This window comes from Panthera pardus, unplaced genomic scaffold, assembly GCF_024362965.1.
Source record: "Panthera pardus isolate Hobbes unplaced genomic scaffold, ASM2436296v1 HiC_scaffold_12, whole genome shotgun sequence".
Lineage (NCBI taxonomy): Eukaryota > Metazoa > Chordata > Mammalia > Carnivora > Felidae > Panthera > Panthera pardus.
The window spans coordinates 103,592,690-103,613,493 of record NW_026526677.1 but is presented as its reverse complement, the minus strand read 5'-3'; the positions used below and the strand labels follow the sequence as shown (position 1 = coordinate 103,613,493).

At 48.7% G+C, this 20,804-nt stretch overlaps 1 protein-coding gene and 1 long non-coding RNA gene across 3 annotated transcripts in view; both read right to left on the bottom strand.

Annotated features, from left to right (window-relative positions):
* Nucleotides 1–834, bottom strand: part of DRD2 (dopamine receptor D2) — a 64,770-nt gene extending 63,936 nt beyond the window's left edge. For both annotated transcript variants that reach the window (XM_019469125.2, XM_019469126.2), the window contains exon 1: nucleotides 704–834. The gene's annotated coding sequence lies outside the window, so the exon portion shown is untranslated. The remainder of the gene's footprint in view (nucleotides 1–703) is intronic.
* Nucleotides 835–3,984: 3,150 nt separating this feature from the next.
* The window catches only part of LOC109278634 (uncharacterized), a 62,956-nt gene continuing 46,136 nt past the window's right edge, over nucleotides 3,985–20,804 (bottom strand). Inside the window, exon 3 of the long non-coding RNA XR_002085769.2 lies at nucleotides 3,985–4,116. This is a non-coding gene — a long non-coding RNA (uncharacterized LOC109278634). The remainder of the gene's footprint in view (nucleotides 4,117–20,804) is intronic.

Sequence of the window (20,804 nt, the reverse complement as noted above, 5' to 3'; positions counted from 1 at the left end):
CAGAGTCGAACAGTCACTCTCCACTACTGCCCCAACCGTCACCCCCATTCCCAGGTCGGAATGATTCTGAAAGCTCAGCCTCCCTCCTTGACTGGATCTCAAACGGAGAGATGGCGAAGAACGTAAATTCAGAACCAAGGACAGCGGCACAACCGGTGGCGGGAGGGGAGGGGCAGAACCGGCCTTGGCTTTTGTCCTTAGAAACTGAAAAGTCTCAGGTCGCGCAAATCCAGACTTGCCAAGAATAACCCTTCTCTCTCCCTGGAGGTCAGAAACTCTGGCCGCGCGCCCTGGGGTCCCGGACTTGGGTGCGGGGCAGAAAGTGCCGTCCCGAGATCGTCGGGAGCCGGCCGCCCTGCGAAGCTCCGGCTCGACAAGGGTGGCTCACCGCGCTCCGCGGGAGGCTGCCCCCGCACCGCCCGCTAATGACCAGAGCGAGGATTCCCGCCCGGGCCGTGCAAGGGATGCCAAGAGGGAGTCAGAGGGGATGACAGCCGCTGTGTTCTTGTCCCCCCTGGGCTAGCAGCCTGATGGAGAGTCGGTGGAGAGCCTGCCCGCAGTCGGGTCGGTCCCAGGCAGACGGCGCCAGAGTGGCCTGACAAACTTCTAGTCCCAGTCGCGCCGCCCTCCGAGCTCCCCCGTCCTCTCCCTGCGACCCGCCTCGGCCCCCGGCCGCCCGTCGCTCCAGCGTGCGCGCGCTTACCTTCAAGCCATAGGGCGCCCGGGGGCAGAGACGGCGCCGGCTGCTCGAGGCTTCCGGCTCCCGCCGCATCCAAGCGCGGCCGCCCCTCCGGCAGCCGTCCGGGCCGCCGCTCTCCTCGGCGGGTCCCTGGCTCCCGGCCCCGCCGCGCCGTTCAGAGCCCCGGCGGGCAGCCGCTTGGCCGGCTCCGGCCCGCGGGGAGCAGTGGACCGGCCGCGGCGGGGCGGGGCGGGGCCGGGCGCGGGCGGGCGTGCAGCACAGGGACAAGGCGCGGAGGCGGCGCGGTGCGCGCGGGAGGCGGCCGGTTCCGGCACTGAGACTGGACAGCTTCACGGCGCGGGAGCACCGGAGCGCGGGAGGGAGGCGGGGGGCGGGGCCGCCCTGGCCCACGGGGCGCCCCTGGGCCCCGCCCCTGGGCCAGGCCCCGCCCCGCCACTCTGCGCGCCGGTGTGCGGACTCAGTGCGACCCAGCCTGCTGTGAGCAGCGAGCCGGCAGAGGTTGCAGTCAGCCCTGGCTTTGGTGCAGGTGGTTGCTGAGGCGGGAACTGAGCGATCGACTGCCCATCGCGGTCTCCCCATACCCCCAAAGTGAATGATACCCTGTATATTCAGGGCCGCCGGTGACCAGGCATCTTCAGTGTCTGCTTATTTCCCTCTGAGAAGTCAGAGGATAAAGGTTGGAGGAGGCACAGCCCATCCAGGGAGTCGCGTAAGGAGAAGCCGTCCAGGTTCCGTTTACAGACCTCTGGTCTTGGAAGCCCTGTAGTCAGTTCTGTTGCTTGACCCTTTCAGGGGAAAGCCTGCTTGGAGTTGACCTGAAGAGGAAATTCAAAAGGGGGCCTCCGGGTTCCGCTTGCCCTTGAATACAAACAGAGGTGGAGTCTTCGGCAATTAAGTGTTTGACTGTCCTCCGTTTGCCAGGCTCTGTGTCAGATTCCAGAGTCTCCAAGAGTAATCAAACCTGGCCCCTGTTGTCACGTCCTGCCAGGGCAGTGGAGACCTCTAGGAAACACCTGTAACATAGCATAGCACTACAGCACCGGTGGCTTAACCAGGTGCGTGGAGCACAAACAAGGGAGACTTCATGGGGACTGGCACTGAAGAAGCAATACCCGGTCCAGCCAGGGAGAAGGCCACACAGCACGCCACAGGAGGAACAGCATGGGTACAGAACTGTGCATAGCATAGAGTCCATTGCTGCTGGAGCCAAGCCACTCTGGGCACACAAAGATTAAGTCTGTATTCCTCCAATGACCCACATGATCGCAGAAGGACCTGAGCACTCATCTAACCCCCCCACCCCACCTACATCGCTCTAGGAGGAACTGAGTGAGGCTCAGTGAATAGGAGTGCCCTTGCAGATTCCACCACAGAGAACCAGGGCTGGGCCAGTCCCCCACCTGAGAGGTGCACACCAGCACGTTTCTCAAATACAGCCATCTCTGGAGGTAAAGGTAACTGGGGAAGGGGAGAGGCTATAAGTGGGCGCATGGCACCTCCTCCCCTGCTCCCTGCCTTTGGCATTGGCACTACCTTGCGCATCTGGTCTGGCCCCCATCCCTTTGCAGTCTTCATAGGGAGATAGTCTAGCCATCAGGAATCCCCACATTTTGCTGTATTTGCTTTTAAAGCAACGAGACATTGCAGATATTGTTGAAATCTCAGTGTTCCCCCTGGTCTACCCCTAGGCCATTCTTTCCAAGGTTTAATCCACTTAAGGAAGGACTTGGTGCCTTCCAGCTCAGCACCTCTATTGGTCCAGGGATAGAGCCGCCCAGTGGATAGCCACCCCTCTCCTGAGTAGTCAGGGGACCTAGACTGGTGTCCTGCCTCTGTCACATACCAGTTGTGTGACTTTGGCTATGTAGTTTGCTATCTCTTTGCCTCAGATTCTCCATCTTAAAATTGGGGCTACGAATACCGTTCTCTGTGGGCAGCATTGAGGATAATAGATGAGGAAGTATGAGACAAACTGTAATATGGATATCCCCTGGCTGTTCTGCGGTGGGGAGAATAGCCTCGCTCACTCAGGAGGCAGAAGGGGAGCAACATGACCACCACGGGGAGCACCAACCCAAGGGCCCCGTAGCGCTGTGCTGCCACTTTTACCCCAATCTTGCATGGCTGAGTGGATTTCATGCTGGCTGTGAGTGACACGGATGGATCTTTTAGTTTTCAATTAGCAAACGGCTCGCTCTTTAAACAAGCGGCACAGCAAACAGATGCACTGAGTGATTTATGACAGCAAACATCTGCGGCCAAGCGGCAGGCAGCTTACTGTGGGCCCCTGCCTCCCAGGCTGCCAGGGCCCTCTGGAGGTCATTGCGAGCCTCCCCTGCCTCCGGGCAGAACTGTACCCGGCCCAAGTAGGCCAGGCAGGGTGGCCCTTTTCCTTAAAGCTTTCCTGGAAAGGGGGACACAAGAGCCTTTTTGACTTTCCCATCTATATGTCCCAGAGCCTCAGAGTCAGGAAGTTCTTTTTGATGTGCTACCTAAACCTTTATTTGTACCTCTTTATTGTTGAAAGTGGTAAGCAAATGGTTACTAACGGGTGTTAGGGTAGAAGATGGTGGTGGTTTTGTTGGCCCACGGTAACGAGGAAACAAAGGACCCAGCCGACAGAGAATGAGGAAAATCTAGAACTTTCTCCTGTGCCCCAAGAGCTACCTCTGAGGTAGAGAATGAGGCATGGCTAGAACTTAGAAGGAGAGTCCCTTACTGGTCTCTGTCAAACTCTGATGTACCCACAGACTGTCACAGCCCCTCTTCTGAAAACTATTCCACAGAAAATAAAGGAAATGCCGTCATGGGACTGGGAGGGGGAAAGGGGGTCAGGAGCAAAGCAGAATTGGAGTCACATGGGACTTCGCTCATGTCCAAACACCCAAACCTTGGGAACGTTCTGTGTATCTCTGAGCTTCAGGGTCCTCAGCTGTAAAATGGGGATAGAGATCTGTATTGCAGGGTTATCATGAAGTTTAAGTAGGAATAACAACCAATTCACACTGGGGCTTGATACATTTTCCCATTTTCTCCTCTTACAGAAAACTTCAGCTAGAGAAGCACCGGAGGAAATGCAGACACCCAGTGTTCCAATTCTAGATTTCTTAACCTATTTCACAGATGAAAACTGAGCCCTGTTTCAAGTTCCTATAATTTTTTCTTCTCTCATCCTCCCCTCTTTGGTCATGTACATCCCAGTCCATTTGCAAATGACTCTGAGGACAATAAGGTGGCAGTCCTCTGGGTCAGAGGGGGTGTGGGGCAAAAAGAAAATAAACACATCCTTTTTATACTTTATTATTTCTCTCGAAGTGCTGAAAGCCTTAGAGAGGTGCAGAAGTCTTGGTCACTGATATTGGTGAGAGAGCCATAGTCCCATATCAGCGTGATCTAGTGAAGGGAGGTCAGGGTTTCTGAGGAAGGGGTGAAGAAGGAAACAATCCTTTTATTTTCTTTATAATTTTATTTATTTATTTATTTATTTATTGAGAGAGAGAGAGAGAGAGAAAGAGACAGAGAGAGCACAAGCAGGGAGGGGAGAGAGAGAGAGAGAGAGAGAGAGAGAGAGAGAGAATCCCAAGCAGGTTCCACACTCAGTGCGGAACTTGATCCCATGGGGCTTGATCCCATGACCCTGGGATGGTGACCTGAGCTGAAGTCAAGACCTAGATGCTTAACTGACTGAGCCACCCAGGCACCCCAGGAGATGACCCTTTTAAAAAGACAGGGGTTCAGGGTACTCTCTCTGACCATGGCAGGAGAGCAGAGGGAATTACTCGAGAGTGTTGACATCTGTATGTGTATTCATCCTCAGAGGATGATCTCCTCACTCAAAGACTGTATGGGGCTTTTCCACATCCACGTAAAATGGACGCTCGTAGATATTCTTTGCCTCCTCCTATTTTGGAGCAGTAAAGAATACAGGTGCAACCCTCTTTAAGAAAGCCTATTGTATATGGGGCACCCAAGTGGCTCAGTCAGTTAAGTGGCTAACTTTGGCTCAGGTCATGATCTCATGGCTCATGAGTTCGAGCCCCATGTCGGGCTCTGGGCTAACAGCCCAGAACCTGGGGCCTGCTTCAGATTCTGTATCTCCCCTCACTCTCTGCCCCTCCCCCTGCTGGGTCTCTGTCTCACTCGCTCTCAATCTCAAAAGTAAATAAACATTAAAAAATAATTTTAAAAAAAGAAAGCCTATTGTATAATTCTTCAGAATTACAAAACAGATAAATTAGAGTGTAAATATCCATCTTCTAAATGTATTTAATTGCTTGATGGGAAGAGGTCATAAATACACACTTACTCGTACACCCATATTCATCATAGCATTATTCACAGGGGGCAAAAGATACAGCAACCCAAGTGTCCACTGAATGGGGAATTGGATAACGAAAACGTGGTCTGGACTTACAAGCCTGGCTACAAAGTGCAGGTTTTCAGCACCTGGAGAGAAAAAGGTGGAAAAAGTGTGTGTTGATTCTCTTTTTGCCCCACCCCTCCTCTGACTCAGGAGGATTGCCACCTCATTGTTCTCAGAGGCATTGCAAATGGAGTAAGAACAATCCTGGCACAGGCTACAAGAACATGAAACTTGAGGGTATTAGGCTAAGTAAAACAACCCAGTCCACTTATATAAGGTTCCTAAAGAAGTCAGAGTGGAAAGGTGGTTGCCAGGGGCTGGAAGGAAAGGTGAATAGGGAGTTTGTGTTTAAGAAGTAGAGAATTTCAGACTGGGGAGGTGAAACAGTTCTGTGGATAAATGCTTGCACAACAATGGATGCACGTAATGTCACTGACCTACACACACTACACTACATAAGGATTAAGATGGTCAATTATTTGATGTATATTTTACTACAATAAAAAATCTAGAAACCTTGTGTTTCGGTAGCTACTGCAGTTGCTATATGTGTGAAAACAAAATCAAACGTCTTGGAAATTACCAGGTAGATTGGTGGGAAAGTGATGGAACTTAGGAAACAATCCATCTATGTGTCACTTCTGAAGTTGTATAGGGGTAACACGATCAGTATTGCCTCCGATTTCTTCAGCCTTTTCTGTAGATATTTCTCATCAGCAGTCTCATTTACCTTCCAATAACCTTGTGATGTTAAGAATATCATTAATTTTGGAGAGCCCCCAGAGAGTGTCATTAAAGCCTCCTCCCTTCCAGAAGATGGGAGCAGACAATGAAATCAGGATGATAGTTTTCCAGTAGTTTGCAAATGCAAGGGCCATGCTACCGCTCGGGTTTTGAGTGGAGTTGTGCAGTCCAGAGAAAGCTCTCGATAGTGAAGAAAAACTCAATCCAAGCTTTCTGCGTTGAGAGTGAGCAAATCAGGAGCCGAGGTATTTTTAGTCTCTAAGCCAACCAGCAGCATCTGGGACTCTCTTGCTCACAGCCCACTCCTCTGCATATGTTCCCTGTGGCTGAGGACTGTACCCAGCTGCTCGTGCCCTCCCTGCTCCTGATACAGTTAGGGTACCAGGCAGGGAGCGTGGATGTAAGAAACAAACAACTCGGGCAGTTTAAGCAGAAAAGGAGTTCATCGAAAATACTATAATAGCTCACAGAATCACGGGGGAGATGAGAGAACCAGGCGTGTAAAGCAGGTGGGAACAAAAGAGCTAGATGCTGTTAGGTCTTTAGCTGAAATCAAGCCCACACAGCAGTACAGTGAGAACTCTGTTATTGCAGGTAAACACAGGGCACCAGATGGCATAGCCACCACTACGGGCCTCAGACACCGGCATCCCCCTGGCACTCTGTTACACTGCTTCTGGAAACTGAAAGTTGTGGCAGCTTGTGCAGCCTCTAGAATGGATGCTCCACTCACTCTCCCTGCTTCTCTGAGTCACCAGCTCTTGAGTCAAAATCTGGGGCATCTGCTTGTCATTGAGCTGACCAAGAACCACACAATGAGAGTGTGTGGTTGAAGAGTTCTCTAGCTTAGGAAAGGGCAAAGCCTTGCAGAGCCAAAAGGCAATAATCCCCACATCCCAGATGTGAAGGAAAAAAGAAATCAGAGTCCTGCCCATCCCACGTTCTGAATGCCACCCAAATCTGTCCACTTGCTGCCACCATTCTGATCCAGGTCACCATCATCATCTCGGGCAGATTATGACCAAAGCCTTTTCCCGGCCTCCCACCTTCAGCCCATTTTTCACAATGCACAAAGATGCTGTTTCTAACACATAGATCTGATTGTGTCACTCCTGCTTAAGACCCCTCGAAGCCTTCCCGTCATCTCTGAGATGAATTCTAATTCTGTTAGAGTGGATTAGAAGTCTGCCATATCTGTCCCTTGCCTCTGTCCTGCCTCATCTCTGCTAGCATCCCCTCTGAAGTCTATGAGCAATGAATGAATAAATGAGTTTTGGAGAGGGTCACAGAGATTATCTGCTTCAGAGTTTCCCAAATGTCAGTCCTTGAATTGGATACCATAGAAACACCTGGGAAACAGAAAAATATAGATTTGATCTACTAGGTCAGAACTCAGGGGGCAGGGGTTAGGGTTCTGTATTTCTAAACCGCCAACCAGTCGTTCTGAGCACCAGATGGGTGGCGAGACGCTCATCTAATCAATAGCCCTCATTTTACATACGTGGGAGCTGAGGCCCAGAGAGGTTAAATACTAATGATATAGCAAGCAAGTTTGCTGTTGTAATGAAACAAGACTTTGAACACAGTTAACCTGACACATTAAGTGTTATATATATCATTATTGTGCCGCGTGATAATTAGGCATAAATAGCGGGTAAGTTTTTCAGAGGGAGGACTATTATTACAGTTATAGAAACCAAGTATTTGGGGGCCCACCTGGGGGGAGGGAAAGGGGCTATTGGGAAAGACTGGGGTGCCTCTCTAAGGTCTCATAGAGGGTCCCCAAGTCTGTCACCTGGGCTCTGGCAGATCTGATGGCAGGTGGATCTGCCCAAAGATTTGGAAAGCCAGGGGAGAGCTGGGTTGCTGGGAAGCGATTCAAGGCAAGCCCTTAGATAAGGCTGGAGAAAGATGAAATGGCCCCTTCCCCTTCTTCCAGAGAAGGAGGCATCACGGGAAGAGGGAAGAGAAACAACCGTAGACGTCAGTCCTTCGGCTGCAGGACCAAACTGAGGGATGGATTTGAAGAAACCCCTTTCGCTGATTACTTTCAAGCAGAGGCATCTTCCTCACACATTGGAATTGCCCGTTAGACACACGTCCCACATTCATGTCCAAGGCCATGACCACACTGCTCCCTGACCCACAGACCTGCGCTGCCCCCTCACCGCTCTTTCCAGGCCCAGCTCAACTATCTGTGTTCTGGTCTGTCACCCAACTCTCTCTTTCTCTGCCTCTGTCTCCCTCCTGGTAACTGCCCCCTCCCTTGGCACCTTCAGTCCCTCCAAGTGGTAATGGAGTCCCATGATCACTAGTTCTGAGAGGCTGCATTATCCTCCCTGGTTTCTCTAGCCCCACCTCCATTTTTGTAACAGTCTCCTTTCCTAAACTCTTCTCAAATTAACCCATTCGAGTGTGTAGCCTGTCTCCTGCTGAGACTCAGCCTGGAGGGGCACCCAAAGTACAAATCCAAGGTTCAGGGCAGGGGCTGTGGAGAGCAAGATGGGACAGGTGAACCCAGTCATAGTTAGGAGTGAGAACCAAGGGCAGACCCCTCCGCCCCCTGCCCCGCCAGAGGACCAAACAAGGCTACACGGGTTGGAGTGCTCGGGACACGAAAAAGCAGTTCAAACTGATTCAAGTGGATAGCTTCAAGGCAGTGCAGGAATTTGGCTCCATTTTTGGCTATCCACCATCTAATCCTGCTCCCCCTTTAAGAGAATCTCCCATGTGACCACCAACCAACCGTGGGTCTCACTCCTAGGATGAAGGAGGGGTCTTTCCTCTCCCCATCCCCTGGCAGGCAGGGCATGAGCACGTGACCAGGACGCTCTCATCTCAACATTGGCCCTGGGGCTGTGACTTCACAGTGTAAGATCTCTAGGAGTCCTTCATGGGGTGACCGGTGTGCCCTGCAGTGGCTGTTTGGGTGCCTTGGTCAGACAGCTCCTGCTAAAAGACACTCGTGTCTCCTTTCTGTCACTGAAGCTGCCTTGGTGACCACTCATCTTCTCAGTTTAGTCTTTGTTCTGGGAGCCCCCCATTCTCCTCCACTCAGTTCCCCACTAGCCAGGATCTGTTTAAACTAGCCAGGATCTGTTTCTGTTGCCCACAACTAAAGACCCTGACACATAACTGGCCTAGAGCCCCATAAAAGGCCTCAGAGGGGATGGCCTGAGCTGTGGTGAGGTTGGCCTCAAAAGGGGTCTGCAGGTTCCAACACCAGCCCCAGATAATCCACAGCCTAAGGTACTGTACCTTCTGGCTCATGCCAGTGTGTCCACCTAGTTACTTTCTCTGGTTGCATTAACCTCCCAAGCCAAGGGTACAGCATTGCAATAACCAGCTACCCAGCCCTCTCAGACTTCACAGAGACTTTGTGGGAACTGGATGGGCACACTGGAGGCGTGGAACCATTCTGATTTAGCTTGAGCACTGCTTGGTGACCAGAGTGTGGCAATCTGGACAGAAATTAGACCCAGACCAGTTGCACAGTTGAAAGGCAGTATAACCCAATGTGGAGGGAAGAAGCTTCCTGCCTCCCTAAAGGCTCTAGGATATTATTTATATGAGGGACAGTCTCCTTCTGCCAATGTACAAAGTGAAATTTGGTAAGATGCCATATTATTTATATGTCCCTTATATGAGGGACAGTCTCCTTCTGCCAATGTACAAAGTGAAATTTGGTAAGATGCCATCCAGTGGTACCCAGGCTCCCTATCTAGACACCTAGATACAAATAAAGACTGGAGTGGACCTCAGCTGACTAGCGCTGCCTGAGACTTCCTGGCCTTAGGGCTTTACCTCCCTTTGTTCTCCATACATGGGGCCATTGGATACCCACTGTTAGACTCAGCTCCCACCACCAGTCCTCAGGGACCATCCTTACTGACATAGGAGGGAGGAGCAAAGTCTCAAGATGGAGCACTACTCAGTGTCCAGGCCTTGCCCTTTGGGAGTTTCCAGTATGGACAAAGAGGACACAGACCAGATGCATAGTTATACCGTCACAGGCTGCCTTCAATGGGAAACTATTCATCTCATAGTGGGACAACTCAGGGCAGCCAATACATGAGATCACCTGACTTAAAAAGTTCTTTCTCACCTGAGACCATTAGGATGCACTAGAGAAATTAGATTGTCTCTATTAGGAATTTAGACTAGGACATGGTCTAGAGAGAATTTTTCAGTTGGCAGTGCAGGCAGAAACTGATACAGAGGAAGACTGGGAGAGGCAAGGACCACGAGCAACCATGAGTAAGTGACATCTATGAGTGAACTAAATTATAAGTAAGCCAAAGATAAGAGTAGAGTGAGGGGGTTGGTCCACAGCCTGAGAAGCAGATAAACACAAAGAAGCAGACGTGCAGGATCCAAAACCCTGGAGTTGCTTGGGTTTGGCCCAGTCTTGTAATTCTCGGCTCCGCAAACTCCAGCATGACTTTAGCTGCTGCTCTTCATGCAAGGCCTGGTTGTTACACCCTCCTTGGTATCCATGAGGCTTGGATATGTGGTTGAGATTTCTAATTGCTTTATTTCTATGTTCTTTATAACGCTCCTTCCCTCAACCCAAACACACATGTACACCCTGACTTGAGGTGGCCCAAGAAAGCCTCCAATCCTTTCCATCAGAAGAGCCTCACACACTCACCCTAAACTGGGACCTAGTACTGAACCACGGTTTCCTTCTTTCTGGTGCTCTGGGCTGGGATCCTTGCCTTGCCAACCTCTCCCTCTGGGGGTTCTAGACCTCTTCCACCTTCATCAGCTCAAGGTCTGACCTGGAGGGGGTAAAGGAGATACCAAGACACTGAGACTCAAGAGGGACATATAGCACTCTACTTAAATCTGACAGGAGACTGAAATTAAAGGCAGGAGAAGCCCTTGGAGTCTACCACTGTTTCCCCAATCACCTCCCCTCCACACCCTTGAGGCACCCCCTTCTCTGGCTTCTCCAACTCCATGGCTTTCCCCTAATCTCCCCCAGATGGTCATCACCCTCAGGACTCTTGGCATCCAGGCCACTCAACGCCCACTACCTTCCTTTTCAGCATGGACAGCCCCCTCTCTCCTCTGATCAATACAGAGTAAGTTGATATTTTGCCACTTAAAAAAACTAGAAGAAAACCAAACACAGCCCAAATGGAAAATAATGAAAAGGCCAAGCAAGACACATCCTGTTTGTCTAGCACACATGCTTCATCCCAGGGTTATTGAAGCCTCACCTCAGGCCACCTTGGCTGGTATAGGTTTGGATAGGATCTAGGCTGGGCCTGGCCCAGGGGCTCTCAGTTGCCTCCAGGATTGGCTTCTTTGCCTCTGAATCCCATGGGGTCTCTCCACACCTGACTGGGCTGCCCTTCCACATATCTGTCACTTGTTACCTTGCCCCTAGACCTTGAGATTCTTCATGTGTTCCCTAGGATCCAGGTTACTCTGTCATTGTCTTTCTCCACCAGGGAGTTTTCTAAGACTTTAAGTACCCATCTTTGCCCCGATCCAAGTCTAAATGTGTCAATCACCACTTGTGAAAGAAGGAAGCAAACTCTTCCCCGGGGCCTTGCCCCGCTACAGACATGGCAGTTCACACGCTGACGTTTCATTTGATCTTCACAACCCTCAGATTTCACAGATGGTGAAATGGGCTCTGGAATTGCTGGAATAGAGAGAACCAGGATTCAAAGCTGGGTCCCTCAAAACCCATGCCCAGTGCTTTGTCACTCATGTTTTCACAGAGCATCTATGCCAAGGGTGGCAAAGAAACTCCATCTCACCTACCACTTGGGATTGATTTAGTGGCTGCCTGGAGTGCTATGGAGAAGGAAGACGATGAGGCCACATCTGCACTCCATGGGAGAGAGTATCATGATAAATCAGAGAGGTCTGGCATGGAGAGAACTGGAGAGAGCGACAGGCAGTATATGTGCTGTGGAGCTGTGGCCTTTGGTCCAGGCCATTTTTGTGGCAGGTGCCCCTGTAGCCAGAACCTCTCTGCCACGTGAAGGAGCACGCCTCTTCTTGGGGATCCAAGTCTCAGCTTTGCTCCTGACCAGCCACGTGACCTTAGGCAAGTCACTGCCCCTCTTTGAGCTCCAGTTGCTTCATCAGTAAAATATAGCTGAGCATTATGCTTACCTCCAAGGGGTCAGGAAGTATGAATTAGCATAATGCATACAGAGCCCCTGGTACAATGCCTTACACACATAAGCACCCAACAAATAGTAGTGGTTGTGGAAGTTGTTACTGTTGTTGGCCGTGATGCTCTCAAGACCTACTGCTCACACTGGTTCACACACCGGCCAAGGTAAAAAGCGCCCAGTTTGCTCAAAGTCTTAGAAAACTCCCAGTTGGCCCATACTCTCCTTCAAGTGCCATTGGATCTGTGGCAGTCAGTACTGGGTCTGTGTTTACCGTGAAGTCCCATTCCTCTCTGGTCTACTGTTAGATATTTCAAATCCTCCCCATGGGCTTCCCCTTGTTAATGTGATTACATGTCCTGATTGTTTTCATTAAGTTCCTTTTCATAGAGAGGCTGGGAAATACTTGATAAAACATGGAAGCTAATTATCGTCTTAATTGGAGATGACCTGGTGAAGAAAATGTGTAATTTAATCATCAAGGTAGGCCCTGTAAAGGTTAATGAGAAATCAAAACCCATAGCCAAAAGTTTTGGCATTTCTGGGCAGAGAATTTCCAAACTTTGGGAGCAACAGGGGTCAGTTTGCTGCGGCACAGAAGGCTATGGACCCTTTCCGTCGCTTGGAGCAGAAGATTAGAGCCACTGCCCTTTCTAATAGAGGAGAAGATGTCTTATGAATCCAATATTGGCTTCTTTGTTTGTTTGACATTTATTCATTTTATTAAGCATTTCTCTTTGTTTTTAATTTTTTTAACGTTTTATTTATTTTTCAGAGGCAGAGAGAGAAAGAGCATGAGTGGGGGAGGGGCACAGAGAGAGGGAGACACAGAATCCGAAGCAGGCTCTAGGCTCCAACCTGTCAGCACAGAGCCAGACGTGGGGCTCGAACCCACGAACTGTGAGATCATGACCGGAGCTGAAGTCAGACGCTTAACTGACTGAGTCCCCCAGACACCCCTATTAAACATTTCTTAAGGGCCTTGTGCTTTTCTAATGAGTTAGGGCTGCTCATCCTCCAGGGACATCTATTGTTTTTCCCACACAATGAGAGTCCTAGGAACAAATTCTCTTGGCTTTGGATGCCCTCTTTTCAGAAACATGTGGCACCTTCTTTCCCCAGCAGACAGACAAAGACATGCCTCACTTCCATGCTGTCTTTACCCTTGGTGGGTCTCCCCTCTCCCCTACCTTGGGCTCCCTCTGCAGCGAAGTCATCCCCATAGTTTCCTGTAGAAGCTACCATGGTAAACAAACTTTCCTGTTCCCTCAGACTTGTCATCCAAATGGCTCTTCTCTTTCCTACTTAACCGACTGAGCCACCCAGGCGCCCCTTCTCTTTCCTACTTAACAGAAACTTGGCTCTTTCCCCAAACGCTGCTTTCCCTGCAGGCTCCTCCATTTGGAATTGTTGTTTCTTCCACAACCCAGAAATGTCTCTGTCTGGAGCTGGGGATGGCATTCTCCATGCTCCCAGACACTGCCTGTCATCTGGGAGCCCATGTCCCCACGCCATTGTCCTCCTGTCTTCTCCAGGACCCTGAGACATCCTGCCTCACAGTTCCTTCTGTCTCTAGTTTTCCCGTGACATTGGGTGCTCTCATCACCTTCCTCCCGGAGCTTGGATGGCTCAGCTATAGCTGGTGTCGGTCACCTCCTCTCAACCACAGCCTTCACTGCCACAGCCTGGGCTGGTCAGCAGCTTGCACGGCTCCACTGTGCAAACGTTCACTCAGACTTGGCCTTCTCATCTCTGCACCTGTGCCCCTTCCCAGCTTTGGCTCCATCAGCACCTCTGGCTGCCAGCACACTCACCCTCTCAGCCTCCACTTTCTTGTCACCTTTCACAATCTAGCCTGCACTGTGCACTATGGATAGACTGTTTATACCTGCCCTATTGATGGCGAGATCGAGGTTGCCATGTGGACTTTGGACAGTGGACTGTGGGCAGAAGTGATAACATGCCTGTTCTGAGCCAAGGCTTTAAGAGATCATGCGTGTCCCCACCCCGCCCCCCACCTCTGCCTCTGCCAGCACCAGGAGGAGAACGTGCTCTGGCCGGCTCGTGGCCCAAGGAGGATGGGAAGAACATGGAGTGGATCCGAATATGCAGACCTACAACGGGATGCAGACACGAGTGAGTCAAACAAATGCTTATTCTCACCATAAGCCACGGAGAGTGGGGGTTGTTCATTATGCAGCATGATTGCAGCAATACTTGACTAAATCAATCTCCTGTATCTTAATCTCCTTCCTTCCGGATCTTTCCATCAGTGTTTAAACACGCTTAAGTCTCTCCCATCTAACAAAACAAACCCTCAGTCTCCTGTGTCCTCTTCTAGTGATTGCCCTTCTAGGCTCTACTCTTCTCGAGTAAGATTCCCTAAGGAAGTGCCTCTCGTTACTGCTTCCAGGACGCATGCCTTGTTCTTGCTTCGGACTATTGTTCCTACTGTAGTCTGGCTTGTTCCCATGACCTCCCTGAATCCCTCTTCCAGGGTTGCCATGTTTCCAACCCTTACTCAGCACTTACCCTGTGCTCTGGCTGGACATGGTGGATATAAGTATGAAAAGGTGGGGATGGGCTCTGTCGGCCTCATGAAGCTCATGGTCTAGGGGCATATGGACCGGAAACCAGACAATTACAACCCAGTGTGATGAAAGTGGTTGGGGCACAGAGGGTGCATGTTGAGGGCACAAAACCCAGAGTTGGAGGTCAGGAAAGTGTCCCTGGAGGAGGTGACATCCAATTCGAGACATAAAGAATGGCAAGACTCAGTGAGGTAAAGGAGGGAAGAAAGTTTCAACTAATTGGAAAAAACATGGTATGTTTAAAGACACAAATCCCATCAAATCACTGCCTTCCTTAAAGCCTTCAAAAGGTCCCCGTTGCATCCATCAAACTGTAGGAGGTCAGGTTCCTGCTCATCATTTTAATCGCCACCAGGCTTGTAGAGGGAATTTGATAAATATTTGGTAACGCAAAAGAATTAACTTACAGAATAAAAAAGAATTAACGAGACACTCACAGGTGAAACATGAGAAGCACAAAGCAGAATGTTATTTGCTAAGTTCCGTGGAAGATTATTATTGATAATTGAGTGTTATAATAAAACTAGCATTTGGGTAATGTCTAATTTAATGTCAACGGCACGCTTGGTTCTTCATAACTGCTTGTTGAATACATGTAGTGCTTGGTAATTTAAGGGACTTGAATTATAATATTTTGTAATCCTTACAACATCTCACTGAAAAAAAATTAATTTCTTAAAGGTTAAGTAAATTTTCTGAGATCACTTAACTAGGAAGTGGTGAAGTCACAACTGGGCAGTACCTGAAGTTTCCATGGGCAGTACCTGAAGTCCATATACATGTTATAAAGTCTGTACACATGTTGCCCTGTGCCAAGGGGACACCTGAACTGCGCTGTGACAGATCTGGAGCATTTGGATAGACCACAAGTGGTATGGAGAAGAAATTCTTGGTGAAAGGGCCAACCTGAACAAGGCAATGGAAAGGAGACAGCAGGCTGCATTCAAGGGACAGAAAGGAAAGGGTCTACTTTAGACGGAGGGGCCGCATGGCTGGGGAATAATTTCTTCATGCTTTAAACATGGAGACTAGGATTTTCCTGGCACTCAATGTTTTAAGCTTACATATAAGTGATTCTGTCTTATAACTTTCACTTCTTTACCACGTAGCAGTTCCTGCACACAGATAAACTATAGGAGAAACTACAATTGAGCAAAAAGAGAAGAATGAAATTCACCTACAATCCCAGTAACTGTTAATACACATGTTTCACAGAATGTTTGTATAATTTTTAAAATAAAAATAAGCCCATATTACACATACTATACAAAATTTATATACTTATTTTTTTTATGTTTGCTTAGAGAGAGAAGGAAAGAGAGAGAGAGAGAGCTGGGGGAAGGGCAGAGAGAGAGGGAGAGATAAATCCCAAGCAGGCTCCACACTGTCAGTGCAGAGCCTGATGCGGGGCTCAAACTCGTGAACCTCGAGATCATGACCTGAGCTGAAACCAAGAGTTAGATGCTTAACTGACTGAGCAACCAACATGCCCCATCCTGATTTTATTTGACAATATAAACATCTTTTCATGCCAATAAATATTCCTCCACACCCCTTTTACAGCTGTGCAGTGTTTTTAGGATACTGGTGTCGCCGGGACGCTATTGTTTGACATCCGAGCTTCAGATCTCAGATCTCATAATCGTAGCTGGTGCTTCGGTGAGTCTGTGTCATCACCCTGCATTATGTCCTTAGAGTCCCTCGCCTCCCTTTCCAGCCTCCCAGGCTCATCATCCCCTCGTTCCTGTTTCTCTTCTGGCCAAACTGAACTTCTTTGGGTTTTCAGCACCCCTGCTCTCTCTGCCTCTTGCACGTTCTTACTCCCTAGAACATTTTTCCTCCACCTGCAAGCCCTCGCCTCACTAATCCCTGTTCATCTTTCAGGCATCACTTCTTCAGATGAATTTCCCCCAACACCCCGCCATCCCCATCACCACCACGGATTGGGTTGGCTGTCCCTCTTGTGGTGGCCGCTGCCACTGTCTTCCCTCTGCTAGAGCAGGAGCCAGACCTGTTTCCTAGCTCTCCCTTTCACCAAGTTGTAATGTCTGTGAGGGAGGGGATCCAGTCTGTCTTGCTCAACATACCTGGAACAGCACCCCGCTCATTACTGGTATCCATAAAAGGTTACTGAACAATCAGTAAATATATCCCTAAGAATAAAATGGCTGGGCCAGAAGTATGCTCTTTTCAAAGCTTATGACACCTATTGCCAAACTTCCCCTTCAAAAGACCTTCCCATTTTACCTTGACTTCATAGGTTATGTGTGTGCATTTCCTCATGCCCTGGACAGCCTTGACAAAAGTTCTGAGAATAATTTCCCTGCACGGGGCTTAATTCAGGGAGCAGTGACTGGAATGATGTGCAGTGGGTTATTGAAGAGTCTCAACTCAGTGGGGTATAAACACGAAAGTTAATTTTTTCCAGTCACTGCTTTCTGCTGTGTACTGTCGAATCCCTTTTCCCCATCACTTAATGATATTTTGGGCATAAAGTGAATGTTCTGTCACTTTCAGTTATTAAAAAACTCAGTCTAGTCTGTTTAAAACCATTCAAAGCCCTTCCTCCCCCACCCCCTAAACTCTAGGCAGGCTGTGGCTCTAGGGACCCCAAGGTGGAATGAATGGCGTGAGAGTCTTCCTTCACCTCTGCTCCTTCTCCTCCCTCTTTTGGGTCCAGCTTTCTTGGCTTTAGGGGCAGGAAGGGGGCATGGGGAGGCAGGAGGCATCTCAGCATGGCCGAGGGCTGGTGGTGGTGAGAAGCTATCTCCCATCTTGGCCTGGTTCTGGTCCCATGTGAGGCTAGCGGACCTACTGAAGCTGTGGTCTCCATGTGGAAGGTGGGTGGGGGTTTGGATTAATGCTGGGTCTCCTCTCATACAAGGACCCACTTGGAGAGGAAGTACCCCTTCAGTTGGGACTATAGCCCTCAACTCTTTCTGGATCAAGGCTCTCCTCACTTGTTATGACAATCATCTGGGCAGCCCACAGCTCCTGACCCTCCTCATTCTATGCTCCTTCAGGTGTAGCCACAGGAAATACCATGGACTTCCTCTGTATTCTCCAAGGGCTGAGTGAAAGTGGGAGGGGGTTCCTCTGGCCCCTCTACACCCCCTTCTCCTTCTGTAGTCCCTCTACACCCCCTTCTCCTTCTGCTGGCATGGACCACCTCCACGGGCCTCTTACAAAAATCTCTAGCCCAGGAGTAACCAATGGTCTCTGTGATAACATGTCTTCCAATGGGGAGACAAGGGAATTGCCCATCACCATGAACACTGGAAGGCTGGCAGCTGTGACGCCACCCCTCTACATTCCCTGGTCCTCTCCCTGTGTAAACAAGAGTGCAGGAACAGGGCTCAGGAACAGGGGTGGGTTGAAGGTATCAGGCTGTTTCCTAAACCTCTGATTGCTGACCACATTGTCATATTGCATTGGCTCTGCTCCTGGACAGCCCTCTTTAATTCCAAAGAGGTTCCTCAGTGCCTCTTGTCCACTGCTTTGGTTTGGACCTTAGCCACAATTCTGGGACACCAGACAAATCTCCCTCATCATCTTGTTGCAGATGTACCAGTCATGGTCCTCAACAGTATTTTTATAATAATTGCAGAACCAGATTAAACATGGCTATTTCTTTTACAAGCACTAGATAAAAGCTGAGGGCAAGACAAAACAATTTGGAATTAAAGGGAAAACAGCCATGTAAAGCAAGAGAGACAGAGTCCAGAGCCCTGTGATGTGGGAGTGGGGGAGGGCAAAGGGTGGACAATGAGGAGACTAGGCGCTCTTGTGCCTCCAGGGGCCTTTCGGGTCAGGGGACCTCTCTGTCCAGTCTAGTCTGTTGTCAGGGGCAATCAGACATCTCCTGCAAAAAAGAGAGTTGGAAAGAAAGGGGCCCCAGTGAAACCCTCTCGTCCTGCCTCAGTCCTCCAAATGCAAATGTCACATCCAATAGAACTGATGCTCTGGCTGAAGCCCCTCCCGCCCCAATGGTACTGGCCATAATAATCCACATGGACACTTCCCGGGAGCCTGAGCTATTACAGGCTGACTGGGTAAGTGCAGAGGTGGCCATGGGATGGGAGAGGTGTGCCAAAGATTGTTTCCAGCCCCTGGCATACATGAGAGGAGGAAGCTTGGACAGGGTTTCAATGTATCAGTCACAGCAAGAAGGGCCCTCTTCTCTCCAAGATTCCTGGCATGGTTTGTGGAAATAAGATCCTCAATACTGCAATTACAGTCAGAGTGTTGGGAGCCTTGGGATTCATTAATCTTGACCTCAGCATCGATTTCTTATTTAGTAATTAGCTTACCAGAGCCCCTGATGGCATAATCGCTCCATTTACATAATTAAGACATACATCTTGAACCTGGATAGTAGTCAGGATACTGAGGACACTGGACACTGGACACTAAGGGCAGCAGGCGCTTGACAGTTTGTAGCCCCAGTTCCACACCCTCACCCGCTGATTCCATTTGCCTCCATGCCTTCGATGGGCTGAGAACTTCTCCTTAAAAACATTTTTTTGAAGGCTTATGCCAAGGAGATCAATCCACTTAAATTAGGCTTACAGAGAGGCTATAATGGTTTTAAAATATGCCCACAATTTCTTTGACACTTGTTCCTTCAGAAGGTGGAGTCTAATTCCCTTTCTCTTCAGTGTGGGCCAGAATCAATCAGTGACCTGCTTCTAAAGAATAGACTGTGGCAGATGGTGTGTGATTTCTAAAGCCAGTTCAAAATGCATTGCTGCTTCCTTCTCTGTCTGTCTGTCTCTCTCTCATTGCTCATTCTGGGGAACTCAGCTGCCATGTTGTGACAATATTCAAGCAGTCTGTGGTGAATCCACAATGGGGGGAGAAACTGAGGTCTTCTACCAAGCACTGGCACCAACTTGTTGGCCATATGAGTGCACCATCTTGGAAGTGGATCCTTCACACTCAGCATAAGCCTTCAGATGCACAGCCCAGACTAACATCTTGATGACCATCTCCTGAGAGATCCCAAGTCAGGACCACCGAACTAAGCCATTCCCAAATTTCTGACTCACAGAAACTGTGAGGATAGTAAGTGTTTAGAATTATTTTTAGCCATCAAGCCTTATGGTAATTTGCTACCCACAATAAATAACTAACACTGAGGGCATTTCTGTCTCCAATGCTATTCTTCAGGAGAGGATCTGATAGCAAACCAAACACAGCTAAAACTGTTCATACTTTGTGGTCCAGCAATTCCTCTTATAAGAGTGTATCTTATAAAAATACGTATCTTTGCAAAATACTTGTAGAAACGTGTTCACTGCAGCATCCCTTGTAATAGTGAAAACTGAAAGCAATTAACATTTCCATCAATAGAATTCAATTAAATAAATTATGAAGAAAAGCTAAATAATTCTAAGTAAGAATTAAAGAAACTGAATTAGTAGAAGAAGAATTCTACATGCAAAACCCCCATTCCAGATGGTTTATCAGCTAGTTGACCAACAATTTATGGAAGAAACACTTGACTCTTTTTAAAATCACAAGGAATAATAAAAAAAAAAAAAAAATGAACACTTCCCAACTCGCATATAATCTTGATATCCAAACCTGACAGAAATATTAAAAGAAAGGAGCATCATAAACAAATTTCACTCCTGAACACAGATGCAAACATTTCCCAAAAAATTTAGACACCAAATTCAACAATTTATAGAAAGATGTATATCACGAAAAAGTAGGGTTTAATGCAAAAACACAAGGCTGATTCAACCTTCAAAAAATCATTCACAAAAATTCATCATGCATTTGGGACAGAGCAAAGCTTAATAAATTACAAAACATGGGGTGCCTGGATGGCTCAGTGGTTGAGCATCTGACTTCGGCTCAGGTTATGATCTCACGGTTGGTGAGTTTAAGCCTTACATTGAGCTCTGTGCTGACCGCTCAGAGCCTGGAGCCTGCTTTGGATTCTGTGTCCCCCTCTCTCTCTGCCCCTACCCAGCTCACACTATCTCTCTTTCTCTCTCTCTTTCTCTCTTTCTCGATCTCACTGTCTCTCTCAAAAATAAATATTTTTAAAAATTTAAAAATTACAAAACATAAGGCTTGTAATAGGCTATATTCTCTGACCAGAATCTTTAAAAGTCCAAAAATCAACAATAAACAATAGCCTCCTTCCCAAATAAAACCCTAATAGCAGTAACACCTAACTGAAAGTAAAGTATGTGTTTATAATTTCAGATACAGTCATTAGTTTCTTAAATAATGACTACATTTAAATTATAAATGGG